Source organism: Haliotis cracherodii, unplaced genomic scaffold (genome assembly GCF_022045235.1).
Source record: "Haliotis cracherodii isolate W230 unplaced genomic scaffold, xgHalCrac1.p SCAF_29, whole genome shotgun sequence".
NCBI classification, from domain to species: domain Eukaryota; kingdom Metazoa; phylum Mollusca; class Gastropoda; order Lepetellida; family Haliotidae; genus Haliotis; species Haliotis cracherodii.
Genome location: NW_027266285.1, coordinates 1,040,566 through 1,063,511, shown reverse-complemented (window position 1 = coordinate 1,063,511; position 22,946 = coordinate 1,040,566). Strand labels below are relative to the sequence as shown.

Sequence of the window (22,946 nt, the reverse complement as noted above, 5' to 3'; positions counted from 1 at the left end):
ATTTCAAAACACTTCCTGTAAGATCAAGTGAAAGCACAGACATTACATTACATATTCAAGATGGCTGCTACAAATGAGGACTGGTTAAATAATGATTCCAGTGAAGACAATCATAATGTCCAAGATTTGTTTTGTTTCTTTTTGTTTTTGCACTCAGCAATATTCCGGCTATATGAAAAAAAATTAAATCAAATCTGGACCAGACAATCCAGCGATTGATATCATGAACATCGATCAACGCATTTGGGATACGATGACCTGCATCAACCAAGTCAGTGAGCCTGACCATCCCATCTTTTTAGTCGCCTTTTATGGCAAGCATGGGTTGCTGAAGACCTATTCCAACCCGGATCTTCATGGGTCTAAACTCCAAGAGTAATGTTCAAAGCAACATGAAACCAATAGCAACTCATTGTACTAAAGTCTTTTCAATGTTCTTCAACATCCTGTTTGTTAAGCTTTAATCTGTTGAAATAATATTAATATCTCCTTGCATGAACATAGAAACACAGTAAGTAAGCAAGGTACTATTTCATAATACTCATATTAGAAATCATCAAATACCTGAGCTTAACCGACTGATATACAATGTCATATCCAAATGACCACAGCAGTATCCAATTGTGACATCTGACCTTTGACATCTGACCTTCCCCTCATGTATGGCATTTGTTACTATGTATATAGATGTATGGTAAGTAAGCATATCATATATACCTACAGCTGAATGCACTTAATCCCCCTCCCCATCACATGTGCTGATAGTTTACACTGGACACAGGGGATGGAAGGGGGCGTGGTCAGGAATGTTGCCCATGTGGTCAGTGTTTGCTCTGACCAGTGGGTTCCTGGATACCCGTAGTTACCTGCACTCTTCTGTCACATGTGCCATGCTACCTGGTCACACTACAGGCGGCATCAGTTTCTTTTTCAATTAAATCTCATACTATGATGTAAATGACATAAATATTATGTTTGACATCTGATTTTAGAAACAAATGATCTACCTGCATTTATTCATGATATAAAGATCACCTCAGAATGAGCAGAGTTCAGTGGAGTTCAGCAGGTTTCAATAATTGTGGCATTTCAACTATTCTCACAGTAAGTATTCTTAAAAACAAATCTGAAGCAAGTGCTCAAGTGATAACTTCAAAGATATGAAGGAACACTGCATGAATTACAATATATTACCAAGTAAACATAACATCGAGTCAAACTATGGCATTTATGGCCCATATATCCATTCTCTGTCCAATAAAGTTTGTTTCAAGGTGTCTTTTGTGGTGATCTGACTGTGGTTTGCTGTAAATAATGCTGTGCAATCTACCGATCACTTCACACACGATTTTGCCAAAATTTATGTAAACAGTACTGAATCAAATATTGAATAAAATTAATTATGTTATGTGCTCATGTTAATGTCAAAACTCTTCTACCCTGTGCATATGGCAACCCCCCTTGATGTTTGTTTGTTGTTTCATGCCACACTCAGAAATATTCCATCTATATGACAGTGGTCTGTAAATAATCGAGTTTGGACCAAACAATCCAGTGACTGATGTCATGAGCATCGATCCACGCAATATGGATATCCTGACATGCATCAAACAAGTCAGTGAGCTTGACCTCTCTTGAACCTCTCCTTATTCTAGCTACGTAAAACTCGCCTTATTCACAGCGATATACGGTATGTGATCTCAAAAGCTATGACAATTTAAAATAACTTAGAATTCACAATGCAAGGTTGGAAATAAGAAGTGCACCCATGAGCTCGCAATATAATTTATCAAGCCATTCCTTCTTATCAAAAGTGATCTCAAGTGAAAACATGTACAAACTGTGTGTCTCACAACAATTGAAAAGAAAGCAATTGCTTAAAATCTACCACGCAACATCCACAAAAATTCAGTTGTGAAAACTATCCTACAGTAAACAAGTAACTCGACAGTCCATGCATTAAGTTAATGGCAGCTCGTCAGGACATTATCCCATTAACTCAAACAATAATAATCAGTTTCCTTTGCCTGAGGTAATAACTAGTGAAAAGGTGAGTAGCATTCATAATGCGATCATATTTTCCTGCACGCAACTTGTATGTTTTCTTAAAGACCCTACATGGGTTTTTAAAGGAAGGTATTTGATATAATAGGTTGTCAATTTGTGTAAACACAGAGGTATGGTTCATGTTCTCTTTCCCACAATCCTGCATGCTAAGTAGGTCCGCCTACACAGAAATGAAAAGCATCCTGCCAGTACATAGGTCTATGTTGACCCTTCAATGCATGCACACTTGCCAATATAATGGGGTATGCCAAGCCTCGACCCCTTTACAACTAATTTACCCTGGTGTTTCATAGCTGGGTTGACTAGGTGTATAAACAAGTCCCAACCAACTTTAACTTTCTAATTAAGATTGTACCCAAACTCCTTCATTTCATATCCCATTTCTGAAACTTTTGTATTTGAAAGTGTTTTTTAATCTTTACAATTTCCTTCTGCAAATGATAAGAACTGTTTTCTATTTGCATCAAATGCTGTCTCAAGAGTTTCTAAGAAACAACATTAAACTGTTTAATAATTCTTCTTTCTTACTGTTGTTGCTGGGCGGTCGGGTAGCCTTGTGTCTAAAGCGTTCACTCGAACCCGGGTTCGATTCCTGACATGGGTACAATGTGTGAAACCCAATTCTGGTGTCCCCACCGTGATATTGCTGGAATATTGCTAAAAGCGGCGTAAAACAATAATCACTCACTCACTCACTCCTGTTGTTGCTTGAGCAGTCTCTCAGAGGTCTGGAGCACATGTAGCAGGACACCCTTGTCTTGTGCTGCATACATACACAAGGGGCAGCACATGTAGCAGGACACCCTTGTCTTGTGCTGCATACATACACAAGGGGCAGCACATGTAGCAGGACACCCATGTCTTGTGCTGCATACATACACAAGGGGCAGCACATGTAGCAGGACACCCTTGTCTTGTGCTGCATACATACACAAGGGGCAGCACATGTAGCAGGACACCCTTGTCTTGTGCTGCATACATACACAAGGGGCAGCACATGTAGCAGGACACCCATGTCTTGTGCTGCATACATACACAAGGGGCAGCACATGTACATCATGAGCAAATAGCACTATTATGTATGATATTGTCAACTTAATGTGATCATTATTATTTGGTCAAATTAGTATCCTGAAACACACCAAAGACACCATACATGGTCACTCGGCGTTGAGACAGCTCTGTGAACACAGCCAATCTGTTTACTAAAAGTCTATAAATTTAGTCAACCCCCATATCCGAACTGAAACCTGTGACCTACACCTGGACGAGGATAATCACAAGTTTTCATTCCCCGAAATCTTATTTGTTTTCATCAGCTAAGGGAGTGGTAAAGTCTACCATCTCAGCTTTCATGCCATTTACATAGAAATCTGAAGATATTTTGCAATGGATGCATGGACTATTCAAATATATACAAATATATTAAACCAATTACCACATCAGATTTCTGCCTCCCACATGAAATGTTGAGCTCCCCTTATTCTACAAACAAAGGCTAGTTTACATGGAGTCATGAGGCAGTCACACCCAAATTTATGGCTGTTACACTTATCAAGTGCGACTGAGCCATGTGTATGCAGGAGCGAGATATTAAAGCCCCACTGATTTCTGTTTCTGTTAATAGATGTACCAATCATCTAAACTTGAATAAAGGTAAATACATTCAACATTCAAACATTCAAACCCTGGTAGCACCAATGCTGTTATAATCATATATATAAATCTTAAAAAATATAATATAAAATATAGTTATTAACACTAATTTATTAGACACTAAACCAACATGTCAATTAACCTCAAACTGCATAAATCAGAAAGAAGTGTTGTGTAAACCAAGAAAAATATTAATGTGAATATACACAGAACATGAAAATAATTCAATTCATACATACGCAATGTATATATCATAATTGACAACAAAAATCAACCCAGCACAACTTATGAAGAGGAACTTAAGTCTTGATTGCTGATATATGACTGGATACTTGACTATTACTTGACATTCAAAATGTTAGATCAACCTTGCCCCATCACATTTCAACAACTCCTTGAAAACACCCAACTTAGAAAACCAACTGTTTTAGTCACATCAACAGCGTTTGAAGTTTCTTGTTTTGAAATGTATATATAAAATCATCAGCCCTGCTAAGAAGATACCCATCCTGAGTGACAAATGGTTCCTGACATGGTCCGCCCCAAGCAATATGCATGTGATGATGTGCATAATCACACCCGCCTAGGAAGTGGTACACTTTAACACCAGCTCAACCACACCCTTTGTCAATTTCCGCTGAGAGCATAAGCAGATATTGCTGATCCTTGTATTCTGAGGTCTCCATGTTATTGTGTTACATACAGATGATAAAAATGTAGTGCACAGATAATTGACAAGCGTTCCATCACACAAGAATGCCACTTGCTGGAGCAACAGTTTAAGAGAGTTGCCTCCCTTTACATGTATGGCAAACGTTGCTTCACATCTCATGTGTAACACTCTTGCAGGCTTCTAGGTCACCAAACATATATATACACGCATGATGTACTTTACATCTGTATGCTTATAGTAAGTGCCTATGATAACAGTACACATACTCCACTACAAGCTGCATAGGACAATGATTTTAATCTTTCATAACTGATATTATAATAGCAAAGTCCCATTTCAAAATTGATATTTTCTTTCATGAGTTTACCTACTGCAAATAAAAGTTTACTTATAGTATTACACCAAGATGTATTTTACACTGCATAAACATTTCTTTGAAAATGTGTTTTACAAGAGCCAATTTTTATTTATTTTTCAACATATATATTAAATATACAATCAAACACCAAATGCTTCAAGATAGTGAATCAAATGGTTCTTTAATAGCCTGAAAGAGCCCGTAGATAAGGGGGTCATCTCCCAGCACTTGAGATGCAGTTTACAGGAAGTACCTGCAGGGATTTATCACAGGGATCTCCAAGACACATCAGCCAGTGGGTCACACTACACACTCACACAATCACTCAGTTAAAGGGAAGCTTAACCTTACAGGAATTTTTATCAAAGAACCCAAATTAACATGACAATGACATAATTTGACAGATAGGTTCAAACTAGAATGTCCATTATATTTTCTAGGTTGAATCTACGTTTAATCAATTGAGGAATTATCAATAATCAGGGGAAAACAGATTGCATTTCCATAATTTCAACTTAATATCTCATCTTGACATGTAATATAAAACAGCATAATTAGGCATTCAAGATTCAAGTGTTTCATAATTCAAACAGGAACTGCAAATATCTCCCATTGCCACATTTATCACATATCACTGATTCCCCCTCATCCCCTCCCTAAAGCCTGCATTCACACAACCATGTGTTAAAATCTGGCAGGAAAGACACAGAAAGCCTCAGGTACAAATGAAAATGTATGTTGAAGAAGCTGCAAGTCAATCCAGAGAAATGTAACAAGAATAAAAGGCACAATACAAATCCATATCCCAGTCCCTTCTCATGGAGGCAGATGGTATAAATACTAGCTCTAGGGTAATGAGATTTGGGCCCACAGATGATTAAAATTGACCATCAATGCCCCTGGGCAAACTAGAATAGTGGGGCGGGGCAGCATTGAGAACATGCAGGGAAAACAACCTAGCTGGGGGCAGAATCAGGGACCTTGCTTTGTTGCCAACATAAGACATGAATAAAACATTAGATATACTACCACAACCTAGGGGCAGTGCAGGGAGATACTGGGTGGCCACTGCATGGAGGAGAGAGGTGTCTGCGAATGATGTACATTTTCTCATGTAAAGATGAAGATGGTGATGTGGATGTAGGCCACTGTAAATCTGGGTAGCTGCTGGGTAGCTGCTGGGTAGTCTAGCGGGAAAAGCTTTGGTTCACAGGAGGCATTTTACTGTAAGAAACACTTGTATGTAATATATGTGCCCTCAAGGTCTGTCGAGTTTGAAGAATTAACGAATACCTAGTTGTAATGAAGGCAACTGTTTCCTACCAAGTGTCATACAAATAAACCTAATTGGCCGGGTACATAGTAAACTTGGATCATAACAAACACATCTTAAATTTAAGGTCCTCCCTCTGAAGTGTAACAGAATTCTCTCTGATATTATGTGTGAATATGCTCATCAAAACCATGCAGGTTCTGAAAGCAGTTGGTGAGAGTGGAATCTAATTGTGTTTATGATATCACTATATCCCAACAAGTCCTCCTAATGATGATTTCCACCAGATACATTTTGTTCCATTATCTGCAAACAAGTGATAACAAATGTTATCAACTTCAAGTGACGACAGATGATCAATTCACACTTTAAGATGAAGTGTGGAGTAGCTGGGAGGAAAGGCAACTTTCAAATGTTCTGATTTGGCCCTAAATTTCCATACACCATTTCTATAAAATATACAATTCCTAGATATATTCACTACACATTTTCAAGAAAATGCTATAACAAACCTAAATCAGAGTAGTAAATGATTGTAATTTATTTATTTTGACGTGTTACTCCCTAGCATGTACATGTCACTACCTAGCATGTCAATGATATGTCACTACCTAGCATGTTAATGATATGTCACTACCTAGCATGTCCATGATGTGTCACTCCCTAGCATGTACATGTCACTCCCTAGCATGTACATGTCACTTCCTGGCATGTGCATCATATGTCACTACCTAGCATGTTCATGACTTGTCACTGCCTAGCATGTTCATGACTTGTCACTACCTAGCACGTTCATGACTTGTCACTGACTAGAATAGAATGTCAATGATATGTCACTACCTAGCATGTCAATGATATGTCACTACCTAGCATGTCAATGATATGTCACTACCTAGCATGTCAATGATATGTCACTGCCTAGCATGTCCATGACATGTCACTACCTAGCATGTTCATGACGTCACTGCCTAGCATGTTCATGACATCACTGCCTAGCATGTCCATGACATGTCACTACCTAGTATGTACATGACATGTCACGTGCTGGCATGTGCATAATATGTCACAGACTAGAATAGAATGTACATGATATGTCACAGGCTATCATGTCCATGACATGTCACTACCTATCATGTCCATGACGTCACTGCCTAGCATGTTCATGACATGTCACTGCCTAGCATGTTCATGACATGTTACTGCCTAGCGTGTTCATGACATCACTACCTATCATGTCCATGATGTCACTGCTTATCATGTTCATGACGTCATTGCTTATCATGTTCATGACGTCATTGCCTATCATGTTCATGACGTCACTGCCTAGCACGTTCATGAAATGTCACTGCCTAGCATGTACATGACGTCACTACCTAGTATGTACATGACATGTCACGTGCTGGCATGTGCATGATATGTCACTGCCTATCATGTCCATGACGTCACTGCCTATCATGTTCATGAAATGTCACTGCCTAGCATGTACATGATGTCACTACCTAGCATGTTCATGACATCACTGCCTATCATGTACATGCCATGTCACTGACTAGAATAGAATGTACATGATATGTCACAGGCTATCATGTCCATGACATGTCACTACCTATCATGTCCATGACGTCACTGCCTAGCATGTTCATGACATGTCACTGCCTAGCATGTTCATGACATGTTACTGCCTAGGGTGTTCATGACATGTCACTGCCTATCACGTCCATGACATCACTGCCTAGCATGTTCATGAAATGTCACTGCCTAGCATGTACATGACGTCACTACCTAGCATGTCCATGACATGTCACCGCCTAGCATGTCCATGACATGTCACCGCCTAGCATGTCCATGACATGTCACTACCTAGCATGTTCATGACATCACTGCCTATCATGTACATGACATGTCACTGACTAGAGTAGAATGCACATGATATGTCACTACCTAGCATGTCCATGACATGTCACTGCCTAGCATGTACATGACATCACTACCTAGCATGTTCATGACATCACAGCTTATCATGTTCATGACATCAATGCCTATCATGTACATGACATGTCACTGCCTAGCATGTACATGACATCACTACCTAGCATGTTCATGACATCACAGCCTATCATGTCCATGACATCACGGCCTAGCACGTACATGACATGTCACTGACTTGAATAGAATGTACATGATATGTCACTGCCTATCATGTCCATGACATGTCACTACCTATCTTGTTCATGACATCACTGCCTAGCATGTTCATGATATGTCACTACCTAGCATGTTCATGATATGTCACAGCCTATCATGTCCATGACATGTCACTACCTAGCATGTTCATGACATCACTGCATAGCATGTTCATGATATGTCACAGCCTATCAAGTTCATGACGTCACTGCCTATCATGTTCATGACATGTCACTGCCTATCATGTTCATGACGTCACTGCCTAGCACGTTCATGAAATGTCACTGCCTAGCATGTACATGACGTCACTACCTAGCATGTCCATGACATGTCACTGCCTATCATGTTCATGACGTCACTGCCTATCATGTCCATGACATCACTACCTATCATGTCCATGATGTCACTGCTTATCATGTTCATGACGTCATTGCTTATCATGTTCATGACGTCACTGCCTATCATGTTCATGACGTCACTGCCTAGCACGTTCATGAAATGTCACTGCCTAGCATGTACATGACGTCACTACCTAGCATGTCCATGACATGTCACTGCCTATCATGTTCATGACATCACTGCCTATCATGTCCATGACGTCACTGCCTATCATGTTCATGACATCACTGCCTATCATGTCCATGACGTCACTGCCTATCATGTCCATGACGTCACTGCCTATCATGTCCATGACGTCACTGCCTATCATGTTCATGACATGTGCCTAGCTTATAGATTTAGTAGACTGCCAGGGAAGTTGTTGGGTAACTAAGGGATTATTGTGTGTTACAGAATCATCACAATGTTCTGAATCGATACACACAAGGTCTCTTCAAACAAGGTTTATATATGGTACAGTAAATTACCAGTTTATGTCTGTGGAAATGACTGATAGTGAAGCTTGGTATTGGCGTTATCTTTTGTAACTTGTCATTGATGTATTGACATGGTCAACTGCAATGCATCAATTACAGATCTCTTGATGGTGAGCCTTGTAGTTTCCTCTACAACACTCACATGTCCATGAGAGTCACACTTGGCAAATGTGTCCCTTCGGCTGTGTGGGAAGTGCATGTCGCACACTCTGACAGACAGTGCCATTTTCCCTGTTTGACAGCCGGTTCAGCTGCTACTTTATAACAGGTAACACAAAGGGTTCCTCGAGCCTGCAGTTATCACACATATTGCTGTCAACAGTCATCAGTTACCAGGTGCTACATTGAGGACTTACTGTGTGATATGGTGATGACATCAATTCCATGTGGAAATGGTCCAGACTCACTGTCCCTGTCTATGGCACATTCAACAGACATTTCATCAAGTCCATTTTGTCTTTGACAATCTCACAGAGATAAGCCCTTCCACTCATCCTTCATTTTGAGGCCATTACTGAATCTACCATGCACAGATTGCCCTCATCACCGATCAAACAATCTGGTTGCACTGCAGGTTTAAATATATTCTGTAAGGATAAACTTACTTTAATAAGTTTCTATGTCTAAATACATTGTGCACACATACATGTCAACTTACACAAATTAAAGCATCTCACTTCACTATGAAAGTCAATAATAAGTATCATTAAAAATAGACAGTAATAAAAAATTATAAAATAAGATTTACATAATTCTTCCTTTGTGTTTTGCCTTGATCAACACTATGAAAGAGGGTAGATGGAACATACTTCTCTATTCTTTTTGGTTTATCACTTTTCACCTGTATTGCCTAAACCTACAGAGAAAGACCTACACAACTGTACAACGAACATGTCTCAGCAAAAGCCAGCTGCCACATTTTATTGACTTTCACCTCAATATAGCAACACATTGAAAAGTATCTGTATGACCTTGACCCTAACCTAAGAGCACCTATTGTCAAATTACCCCAATGATCCAAATAACTTCAATTCCAATCGTGTCCCCAAAATACAATTCATAAAACATCTTCTCTATGGTTTGAGTGAATGTACTCCATAACATACTGGTCAAAAGATAAATTAACAGGGTCTTCATGGTATATAATGATAAATTCACAAGGTCATCATTGTATATAATGATAAATTCACAGGGTCATCATTGTATATAATGATAAATTCATAGGGTCATCATGGTGATAAATTCACAGGTTCATCATGGTTTATAATGATAAATTCACAGGGTCATCATAGCTTATAATGATAAATTCACAGGGTCATCATGGTTTACAATGATAAATTCACAGGGTCATCATGGTTTATAATGATAAATTCACAGGGTCATCATAGTTTATAATGATAAATTCACAGCGTCATCATAGTTTATAATGATAAATTCACAGCGTCATCATAGTTTATGATGATAAATTCACAGAGTCATCATAGTTTATAATGATAAATTCACAGGGTCATCATAGTTTATGATGATAAATTCACAGGGTCATCATAGTTTATAATGATAAATTCACAGGGTCATCATAGTTTATGATGATAAATTCACAGGGTCATCATAGTTTGTAAAGATAAATTCACAGGGTCATCATAGTTTATAATGATAAATTCACAGGGTCATCACAGTTTATAATGATAAATTCACAGGGTCATCATAGTTTATAATGATAAATTCACAGGGTCATCATAGTTAATAATGATAAATTCACAGGGTCATCATGGTCTATAATGATAAATTCCTCACATTTACATGTGTAACTGGACAGTTCACCAGGCAAATTTTTCAGTGCATGGTCAATAATACAAAAAGGCAGGAGTATTTTTACACTAGATTATTCCTAGTTACAGCAGTGTGTTCCTGTCTAATAACTGAAGAATTACTCTCTATTGAAAAAACATTCCCTGGCCTCACTGAACCAGACAATTATATGTATGAATATCTCATCCCCAGCCACCTTCCAGATGAAGATTGGGTGATTTATAGTGCACCAGTCAAGAGTGTGTCACGCCACAAATAAATCAATATCTGCTATGTGCTTTCCAATTCTAGGTTACAAGGTACCTGGCCGGATTTGGAATACTGTACACTTGTAGTCTCACATTTCATGAAATAATTTCTAGGTTTAACATATTCCGATGTTAAACCAACTGTTCCGGGCAGGTTGATGGAATACCTGTCTACATGTCGTGAAAATCAATTAAGAATGTCAAGTTCAAGCAAGAAAACCACATGCATTATTCAGGTGTTTATCAAGCTAGGTCTGGATGTACCAGCTACACCTATATTACATCACTACCTGTCTGTCAATCACAGCATACAGCATGATATGGATGGTATTAACCTACATTTAGTTATCATACAGAGCTAAATAGATCCGTGTAACCCTGCATGTACAGCCTACCAGGCATATTAACACCTAGCATGACTCAATAGTCGACAGTTGTCAGTTTCACAATGTCTTAAAACATCCCTTAAATATACTCCACAGTTGTCGATATCAACCTGGTGTTGACGCACGTTGATTTCACCCAGTAATATATCACATAGCTCGCTTACCTGGATCCTGTAGAGGTGATCCAAACCAAGCGTGTATCCTCACCACAAAAACCTTTCTGGGATCAATGCAACATTCCAGGTAATTGATTGCAATGTACGATGTGTCGTCTTTGATGATATTAATGAGGTAAAGCTACCTGTACAGGTAAAAAAGTCAACACTTGCCAGAAACTACAGGCTTGTGGTGGGGAAAATGGCCTCCAGTTTGTTTACCCACATGACCATAACAAGACACATACCTCGGTACGCTGACACTGTCATTCAAAAGGTCAGCTACGCTGGCTTCACTCCACCGCAGCAGCGGCAGCAGTAGTGCGTAATTAAAGCTACATTCCACCCACTGTAATTATGTCATGCTGTTGCAGTCACTGACCATGCTGATTTATATTGTTTTTACTGTTATTAGACCTTAGATGTGTTGGCCATTAAATATACTATCGTATAAATTGACCTTGTAAATAATGTTACATGGAGTCAGGATACCTTTATTCATGGAATCAGATTATAGCCATTTAAGTTTTACTTATCAGTTTCATGATACAATTATAAAGAGATGATGGAAATTGATGCAATTGATTTATTCATAAATTTGAACAAATGTTAAGTTTTATAAATCTATTCTGGCAATACAATTCAATGATGATACAAACTTTCACGGAGAAGAAACTATTAAATTATCCAAACCTTCTGTATCTACACATCTTATATTGACAATTTTAAGAACATGCTATTAACGTACTGCTACAATAAAACCTGAAAATTTTGTTTTCTACTTTTCTATGTTTGATTCAACTCCTTTTTTCTGTGAGTAGCAGTATAACTTTAAGGGTCTAGCCTAAGCAAGCTAAACACTGTTGCGGCCCAGGGTAGACAAGGCCGGGCCTAAGCTCACAGCACACTTTCAAGATAAAAGGATGGAGAGAGTTTTCACACTGTACAAATATGGCTCAAACTTTTTGATAGAAAATAGTCCTGTTTGATCCAAGTCATGATTCCAGCCTTGGGAGTCACAAATCACAAATAAATCTGGTTTGGGCAAAGTGCAAGTATGAGCGAGCTGGACCACTTCGAGGGGTTATTTACAAAATCTGGAAAATAAGCAGCGCCCTGATCGTGTAAATCTGCACTACCACCTGGTCTTTCCTCGTAATTTACACTGTGGAGTAGTGTCTACAATTCCACGTTACATGGCTGGGTTGGAGGAGTGTTTCTACATTTCCAAGACAACCTACATGTTGGTGCGACTCTTGACTCAATTTGAGGAGCAAATAAACAAAGTCAATTCAATTGATCACAAACAATCTAATCTGCACATGGTATGAAAGTTTCTGAGGTAAAAGTGATTTCTGCATCATGACTCATACACATTTTGTTTCTAATGCAAATATATTTGACACTTACATCCAAAAATACATTGAATGTATGAATCTAAATCAGTTATTTCTATCTATCTATCTATCTATCTATCTCTATATATATACTACCAAAAGCTGTTGAGGATCACTCCATTCTTTCATATAATAATAGTTAATCTGCCATGGCATGACAGATTAACGATAGTAATATGGAAGAATAATGGTGATCCTTAACTTGTTTTGAGTAGTATATATGGACTCTTTACTCTAATTACAGTATTTCAACTTATTTTGCCTATAACCAGTCAGAACTTCTTTAAATGAACTCTTTAAGACACATTTTTGATAGACATAGATAATTACCTGATCCACCACCATCATGACTGATACAAGTTTCTTCTTATACCTATAGGAGTAGGATGACTGCCCACACACCCAGCTGGCCACAGACAGTCGAGCACTCGCTGTATTCAAAGAACGAAACAAAATCCAAAATCTTCAAGAACACACAATTCAGACATCCATATAACCAACACAGGACCAAGAGCAATGCTTCCTTCTGATCAGATTCAGAAATGTGTCTGGACTCACTGCTTGAAAGGTATAATGAGAACCTGTCTTCAAGAACACATTATGCCAGTGGAACACTTTTCACCATTCCATCAAGTGTGCCACTTGATCTGAGCTGGTGACAGAGTTGGACAGTTCTTCCTGACTACCTCCAGTAGGTCCAAGTGTCTGCTGCAGCTTCGGTATGGCCTTCCAGATGATAATATACAATATATCACTGACAAGGATGTCCTGGATGTGTCGGCACAGGAGATAAGGGTCTCCTCAGATAATGGAGCTTGTCTCCAATACAGGACATAGATGTCTCCAATTACACAAACTCTTCTTATATTATCCAGTGAAGTAATTCCACTATTGACAAGAAAAATCCACTTTTCAGAGTAAGGTTTTGTTTATGATGTGTCCAGTCAATTTCATTAACTTGTATGTTTGAAATACTTTAAATGTAACAAATCCATTTCAAACACATTATGGCCTAAAAGATAAATAAACTAATTCATATGCTTCATAAAGTTATCACAAAACACAAGTTCACTCACAGGGGTACCAGTCCACTGAAGTCCACAATTCAGGTTTCTGCCTTAAATCAGGAAATGGTGTATAAATTCACAGATGTCAAATCCTCCAACTGAAGTGAAAATGTTTTTTGCTGACAATATTCCACAGCACTAGTCATCTCCTGAGAAAGACTCCCAAATGTGTAGTGTTGTGCTGGAATAGGAACACCTCCAACAGTGTTACAGGTTACCCGTGATGGATGGGCGTACACAACAGTCACTCTCCTGTCTCCACATCCTGTAAGACAATGTTCACTCAGTCTCTACCTCCAGGGGTTAACACATTATTCTCCATGGTTGAATTCCGAGGCTATTTTGCATGGCACAGATTAAATTTACAGCTGGGTTGAACAAACCCCTTTCAGGGGAAAGTCAGTCATGCGGAGAGCCACCCTGATGAAGCATTTGTCGATCCTTGACCTTGATGACCCCACAGGATGGACACCTTGACAGTGTGGTCACCTTATTAACCTTAATACTGTTCTTTATATATTCAAGGTCATGGGTCAATGGCGAATTTTGTGCAGGAATAACAGATCATGACTCACTGTCAGAGACATCTTAAATTTTTTCATAATGTCCCTAGTTTGGAGACGAAGAAATGACTTCATTATGACAGTCAGTGACAGACCAATATTTACATTTCATCGAGACATGTATTCATCCACTGTGACAAGTGGCAATGGCTGTAAATGAGTAAGCTTTGTGTCGCACAGTATAGCAAGGATGCAATCATTTGAAATAATAACAAGTATTACAGACCAATTACATTTTAACATGAAACAAAAACGTCAGTGTCCATGCATCAATGATCTTTTCCCCTCCATATTTCACACCTTCTACACAGGTAAATTCACAATCGAATAAGTAAACATTTCAGCACAATGTAGCAGTTACTTCCTTCTTACCATACACTGAAACATGTTCCAAGATTCAAATTTGATCTGCAAATAGTCAAATGTTAAGCTAAATAAACAGTGGCCGGTTACTTCAAGGATGAGTAGGTTCATAGGACCCCACGGGTTAGATTATCCCCTATTCTGTCTCTTTCCATATGACCCTGAGATTTAGGGGACTTAACCTAACAGGTTCCCTGGAGACATAGTTAATGGTTTCATGTATTTAATGAGAGGTTCCTGTGTGTCACAAAGAGGCTGGACATTGTGGACACCACCCTTCCCAGGTTCAGTCTGCCCAGCCCTAGGCTCATAGAAGAACATGGCTATAAAGACAAAAAGAAACCCAGCTATTGTAGTGTCATGACCCCAGCAGTTCATGGACATTTCCTCTACAATGGTGCCATGTACAGTTTAAAGGTGTACACACAGATTTTGCCACGAATGCATAGCATGCCCTTGCTTGTGTTTTATCTTATGAATAATGACTACCACATGGCCAAATGACAGCTTGTCTGTTTTCAGTCTGTCACCTACACAGGCATTATAGTAAATTCAGTATGGCTGCCATGTTGAATAACTTCTATTGGGGATTTTCTGAATGGAAAAGATATTACAGACAGTTTTCAGACACATCTTGACAATATTGTAAGATGTACTAGCTATCTCCAACATTCTGGTGTAGCTACAGATAGATATATAATCACATTCATGATGTGTGAGATTCTTGCACAGATGTAATTAAGTGTGCAATCTGATAATTGGTGTAACAGAGTTTAGGATTTCATTTGATTTGAAACACAGAGTTCTCTGGACAATCACCATGAATGAACATAATTTTCTTATTGCAAATATAACTTTTTTCATTTGGGAGATGAGAGGAAGAGTTCTTGACAATATATTAGACTATTACACATACAATTTCATCAAAGCGTGTTGGATAATAGAAACAATTGGCGATATGTTCTCCTATCTTTATGTATTTTACATAAAAAGGTAATTTTCTGTGTCTTTAAAATTGTTTTAGCTTTATCTTATAACAATTGCTTATTTGTTTTTATGACATATGTACACTCTGAAGACCCTATGTGAAATATCTGAGGTTTACAAGCAGACAGATCTAAGAGCATGCCTCATTGTGAATATATAAATCTTTGACGACCATGTGGGAAATATGTCTCTCACTTGTTTCCCCCCATGGTGTCTCCAGGTCCCCCTAAAGTGATGCGACTCCCCTGCCACTGGACAGTGTAGTGGCCACTTGACCACTTGAGTGTTTGGCCAGACGCTGGGAAAGCGACACTAAACCTCCCATCAACACAGTAATGGCCAATTCCGTGGCCACAACCACCTTGTATTCAGCATGTACTGTCCTCACACCGCAGCTCTTGTGACAGGGTACTGTAAATAATATACCTCCAAATCTAGCCAAATAGAGGCCAATTTCATAGATATACCCCCATTCAGGTTTTTCTGACTGATACAATCACATTGGTCACTTGAGAAGGCAGATATGAGACAACCAAGTCTCTGGACTGGCGACCTGGTTCAAGCCAAGCTGCCTCAAAGCAATGAAGCAAACACAGGATCAAGACACATAGCAATGCATGCTTATGGTCTAACTTTATCATTATATGAAAGGAATTATCTCTTAAACAATATCAGATTTTACTTAGCAAAAGTATTTGTTTCAGATAATTAATGTCACCAGTTTCTTCCATCATTGGTGTTCCTAATACACAGCATAGTAATCTGAAAATATTGTGTGATTCTCACATTTTTTGGGAGTAGTATTTCAATGCAATGCAAATTTAATGTGGCGACCCCCCTGCCACTGGACAGGGGGGTCGCCACATTAAGGACACCTATGGACATTATGTACACCTAACATGCCCTTAAATCAAACCAGAAAAAGTCAGAACCAAATTAATAACCAATCTAACATTTCAGTTAAAAATATAAAAAAGTATTTCCATCACTTTAATGTTTATCTCATGTAATCGCTGGGGCCTCCATCATGAAAGTATCCTACAACAATCCCCCATTGTTTACTTTATACAGGTAAGCAACACCTGAATACCTGAAACCTCATCAAGCAATACATCTACTGCTTGGGGCAAGACATCATGGGTAATTTGCTCTGGCAGTTTACTATTGTGTGTCCACCTAGCAGTAAAACAAACAATAACAATTAATCACTGTACATAGTTTTGTCTGTGACATCAACGCTTAGATAGTCATGTTTAGATCTTCGTCTGGTGAAAAAGGAGGATGTTCAGGTTTATAACACCAACAACATAAATACCTATGAAATGGTCATCTTAAGAAATACCCATTACCCAAGCTCAACCTTATTCCACTGGCATTATTGTCCCATTATTATCTTAGCATCATCACGTTTCAATGGTCATGGTAATATATGAACTAAGATTTCCCTGTCATTTGGATGAGCACAACTATATAAGCCTTGTGGCTGCTTCATATCCCTTTCACCAACTTTTCTTTCTATTTAGAAAGGATTTGACCAGGTCTTGCTGATTATCCTAACAAATGTAACTGACATGACTTGTGTGTGCTGGCAGAAGGCTGCCTGGACACAACTTATCACACACATATACTTTGTGTGCGGGACACACCTCCATCAACAATGACGTGAAGTATTTGCATCCAACACCCACACACAACAGGTGTCTGTTAGGAACATTCAGTCGTTTCATGAATCAGAAGATCCACATTTCACTCTTTTAATATTCCTGCAGCACAAGTCACCCAGTTTATTTGAAGTGACCAATATAACACATTGCACATGCCACATCAAAAGTTTACCATGTTTGTGAAAAACAGATTAATATTGCAGTAGAAAATTACATCCTGTAGACTTCCAGTATAGTGCCTAGAGGCAACACTGATAATGACTGGTTCCAGTCTTTTCAGAAACAAGAAAAAAACCCACATCTGATCAGCTTCATTTCTGTGCAACAACACTTGCAATATTTATCATTTGTTTGTAAGAATTCAAACCATGCGATATATATACCTGTTATCTTCAGGAAGTGATATATACTGATGACCCACTATATATATACTGATGTTTGTTTTGTCAGACTTCCGAAGAAACATAAGATTTTGTAATAACACCAATCTGGATCACTGTTCCCATCATTGTAGCAATGCTTAGTCTTGAGAGAGTTAAAGTTGTTTTACCCAACAGTCAGCATTATTTCAGTACTACATGTATCAGTCGTCTGGGAATAACTGAATCTTGGCCAGGCAATCTAGTGGTTGACTGAATGAGCACCACATTCAGGTCAAGATAACACACAATAAGCCAGGTCTTTTATTAATGGGCTATTACACAAAGTATAATAATTACATAAGTCAAAAACTTATCAGTAACATTCAAATTATGAGAGAAGGCCCTCTTCTATGCTTCCTATAGTCTAGGCTGGCATCGGCATACAGGAACCCAGTAGACCACAGTAGACTTAGCCCAGGCTAGACTGACAGTGACATGTTTTTTCCTGAAATGAGCACGGAGGGTTGTCATGATCTAGACACTGACATCCTCTGGGGAAAAATAAGCAATGATTTACAGCACATGGACCACACATGTTTTCTGGCAGTGAATCTGACATCATGAAGCAATTGCACTGATCTGGCTTTTTCATCAAGAGCAAATTATGCATCTCATCATATCTTAGTGGCAGTTAGGAACAAGCACAGGGCTTCAATATTATCAAATTGAATCTTGGACTGCATTTAATTTCAATCAAGATGATAACTTTGTAAAACACCTGTGGGTTTATTTCAAACATGATGCAATTCCATGAGCACACTTATTCCATTACTAGACAAGGCAGGGATATGAGTACTAGATAGAGTTGATAATCAGTTACAGATATGGGTACCCATGTTTCCTGTTGACAATCAATAAGCCAACGTATGAGTGTGTATGTACAACAAGCATGAATATTGCCAGGCTTGCACACAAGGCAAATGGGTACCAGGTAGGGTGGTTACATGAGGCAGGAAACCAGAGGTGGGCTTGTGTGGTGGCTACTGGGTTGTGAAATCTGGATACATAGTTCCAGGTAAAGACAGGAAACCAGAGGTGGGCTTGTGAGGTGGCTCCTGGGTTGTGAAATCTGGATACATAGTTCCAGGTAAAGACAGTAAACCAGAGGTGGGCTTGTGTGGCGGCTACTGGGTTGTGAAATCTGGATACATAGTTCCAGGTAAAGACAGGAAACCAGAGGTGGGCTTGTGTGGTGGCTACTGGGTTGTGAAATCTGGATACATAGTTCCAGGTAAAGACAGTAAACCAGAGGTGGGCTTGTGTGGCGGCTACTGGGTTGTGAAATCTGGATACATAGTTCCAGGTAAAGACAGGAAACCAGAGGTGGGCTTGTGTGGTGGCTACTGGGTTGTGAAATCTGGATACATAGTTCCAGGTAAAGACAGGAAACCAGAGGTGGGCTTGTGTGGTGGCTACTGGGTTGTGAAATCTGGATACATAGTTCCAGGAAAAGACAGGAAACCAGAGGTGGGCTTGTGAGGTGGCTACTGGGTTGTGAAATCTGGATACATAGTTCCAGGTAAAGACAGGAAACCAGAGGTGGGCTTGTGAGGTGGCTACTGGGTTGTGAAATCTGGATACATAGTTCCAGGTAAAGACAGGAAACCAGAGGTGGGCTTGTGAGGTGGCTACTGGGTTGTGAAATCTGGATACATAGTTCCAGGTAAAGACAGGAAACCAGAGGTGGGCTTGTGAGGTGGCTACTGGCTTGTGAAATCTGGATACATAGTTCCAGGTAAAGACAGGAAACCAGAGGTGGGCTTGTGTGGTGGCTACTGGGTTGTGAAATCTGGATACATAGTTCCAGGTAAAGACAGGAAACCAGAGGTGGGCTTGTGAGGTGGCTACTGGCTTGTGAAATCTGGATACATAGTTCCAGGTAAAGACAGGAAACCAGAGGTGGGCTTGTGTGGTGGCTACTGGGTTGTGAAATCTGGATACATAGTTCCAGGTAAAGACAGGAAACCAGAGGTGGGCTTGTGTGGTGGCTCCTGGGTTGTGAAATCTGGATACATAGTTCCAGGTAAAGACAGGAAACCAGAGGTGGGCTTGTGAGGTGGCTACTGGGTTGTGAAATCTGGATACATAGTTCCAGGTAAAGACAGGAAACCAGAGGTGGGCTTGTGTGGTGGCTACTGGGTTGTGAAATCTGGATACATAGTTCCAGGTAAAGACAGGAAACCAGAGGTGGGCTTGTGAGGTGGCTACTGGGTTGTGAAATCTGGATACATAGTTCCAGGTAAAGACAGGAAACCAGAGGTGGGCTTGTGTGGTGGCTACTGGGTTGTGAAATCTGGATACATAGTTCCAGGTAAAGACAGGAAACCAGAGGTGGGCTTGTGTGGTGGCTCCTGGGTTGTGAAATCTGGATACATAGTTCCAGGTAAAGACAGGAAACCAGAGGTGGGCTTGTGTGGTGGCTCCTGGGTTGTGAAATCTGGATACATAGTTCCAGGAAAAGACAGGAAACCAGAGGTGGGCTTGTGAGGTGGCTACTGGGTTGTGAAATCTGGATACATAGTTCCAGGTAAAGACAGGAAACCAGAGGTGGGCTTGTGAGGTGGCTACTGGGTTGTGAAATCTGGATACATAGTTCCAGGTAAAGACAGGAAACCAGAGGTGGGCTTGTGAGGTGGCTACTGGGTTGTGAAATCTGGATACATAGTTCCAGGTAAAGACAGGAAACCAGAGGTGGGCTTGTGTGGTGGCTACTGGGTTGTGAAATCTGGATACATAGTTCCAGGTAAAGACAGGAAACCAGAGGTGGGCTTGTGAGGTGGCTACTGGGTTGTGAAATCTGGATACATAGTTCCAGGTAATGACAGGAAACCAGAGGTGGGCTTGTGTGGTGGCTACTGGGTTGTGAAATCTGGATACATAGTTCCAGGTAAAGACAGGAAACCAGAGGTGGGCTTGTGTGGTGGCTACTGGGTTGTGAAATCTGGATACATAGTTCCAGGTAAAGACAAGAAACCAGAGGTGGGCTTGTGAGGTGGCTACTGGCTTGTGAAATCTGGATACATAGTTCCAGGTAAAGACAGGAAACCAGAGGTGGGCTTGTGTGGTGGCTACTGGGTTGTGAAATCTGGATACATAGTTCCAGGTAAAGACAGGAAACCAGAGGTGGGCTTGTGAGGTGGCTACTGGGTTGTGAAATCTGGATACATAGTTCCAAGTAAAGACAGGAAACCAGAGGTGGGCTTGTGAGGTGGCTACTGGGTTGTGAAATCTGGATACATAGTTCCAGGTAATGACAGTAAACCAGAGGTGGGCTTGAATGCAGGGATACAATAGTAAAGCTGAAGGTGAGGTGAGGTGAAATTGGGTTTAACGTCGCGTCCAAGATTATTGCACTTATATAGCGACGTGCATGTACGTGTGTGTGTTTGTGTGGCTGCTTGTACTAGTCCGGACTGATGCCGATTTATAGTGCTAGCTCACTGAGATACCATGCCGCAGTTTAACATGAATACCCCACTCAGACACAGTATACTGACCGACCAGTCCTTGTTTTAGCCCCTTAATGCCGAGCGCCAGACAGGGTAACAACAAGTACCATCTTTTAAGGTCTTTTGGTATGACGCGGACCCCGGACCTTCCGCTCTCCGGGTGGACGCTCTACCACAAGACCATGGAGGCGGTCTAGTAAAGCTGAATGCAGGGATACTGTAGTAAAGCTGAATGCAGGGATACTGTAGTAAAGCTGAATGCAGGGAAAGTGTAGTAAAGCTGAATGTTTAGATACTGTAGCAAAGCTGAATGTTTAGATACTGCATTAAAGCTAAATGTTTAGATACTGTAGTAAAGCTGAATGCAGGGATAGTGTAGTAAAGCTGAATGCATGGCTAGTGTAGTAAAGCTGAATGTTAAGATACTGTAGTAAAGCTGAATGCAGGGACACTGTAGTAAAGCTGAATGCAGGGACACTGTAGTAAAGCTGAATGTTTAGATACTGTTGTAAAAGCTGAATGCAGGGATAGTGTAGTAAAGCTGAATCAGTGGTAGTGTAGTAAAGCTGAATCAGGGATAGTGTAGTAAAGCTGAATCAGTGGTAGTGTAGTAAAGCTGAATCAGGGATAGTGTAGTAAAGCTGAATCAGGGATAGTGTAGTAAAGCTGAATCAGAGATAGTGTAGTAAAGCTGAATCAGTGGTAGTGTAGTAAAGCTGAATCAGGGATAGTGTAGTAAAGCTGAATCAGTGGTAGTGTAGTAAAGCTGAATCAGGGATAGTGTAGTAAAGCTGAATCAGGGATAGTGTAGTAAAGCTGAATCAGTGGTAGTGTAGTAAAGCTGAATCAGGGATAGTGTAGTAAAGCTGAATCAGGGATAGTGTAGTAAAGCTGAATCAGTGGTAGTGTAGTAAAGCTGAATCAGGGATAGTGTAGTAAAGCTGAATCAGGGATAGTGGTATGTAAAGCTACATGCACGGGTCCAGGGTAGAAAGTGTAGTTTCTTCTATAATGTCCTGCATTTACAAAGTTCCTTGAAAACTGATTTAAATTTTAGAGAATTCTTTTCTTAGAAACTGTACAGAAATGTGAAATGTTTGTTGCTATAGTATCAAGCAAGCTATGTTTGTTTACAAGGTTCCAATTTTTTTTATCTTTGAACAATTCTTCTGCTCAGACTATTCCAGCTGGCTTGATAATAGGCAAGAAACAGAATTCTAGCAAGTAAGGAGTTTACTCTCATGTGCACCCATGTAGTATAACTATGCTAAATATAGCAAAATGTGTGGAACATGAGCCGATCTACCTTGTACTGGGAATGAGAAGACTTTGCACGAGAGGCATTTTTAT

General features: G+C 39.8%; 1 protein-coding gene across 10 annotated transcripts in view; it reads right to left on the bottom strand.

Moving 5' to 3' along the window:
• The window catches only part of LOC139473536 (tensin-3-like), a 258,760-nt gene that overhangs the window by 102,014 nt on the left and 133,800 nt on the right, over positions 1-22,946 (bottom strand). Inside the window, exon 1 of one of the 10 annotated variants that reach the window (XM_071256171.1) lies at positions 11,694-11,896. The exons of the other annotated variants lie outside the window; for them this stretch is intronic. The gene's annotated coding sequence lies outside the window, so the exon portion shown is untranslated. Of the gene's footprint in view, positions 1-11,693; positions 11,897-22,946 lie in introns of those variants that run through there. 10 annotated transcript variants of the gene reach the window in all.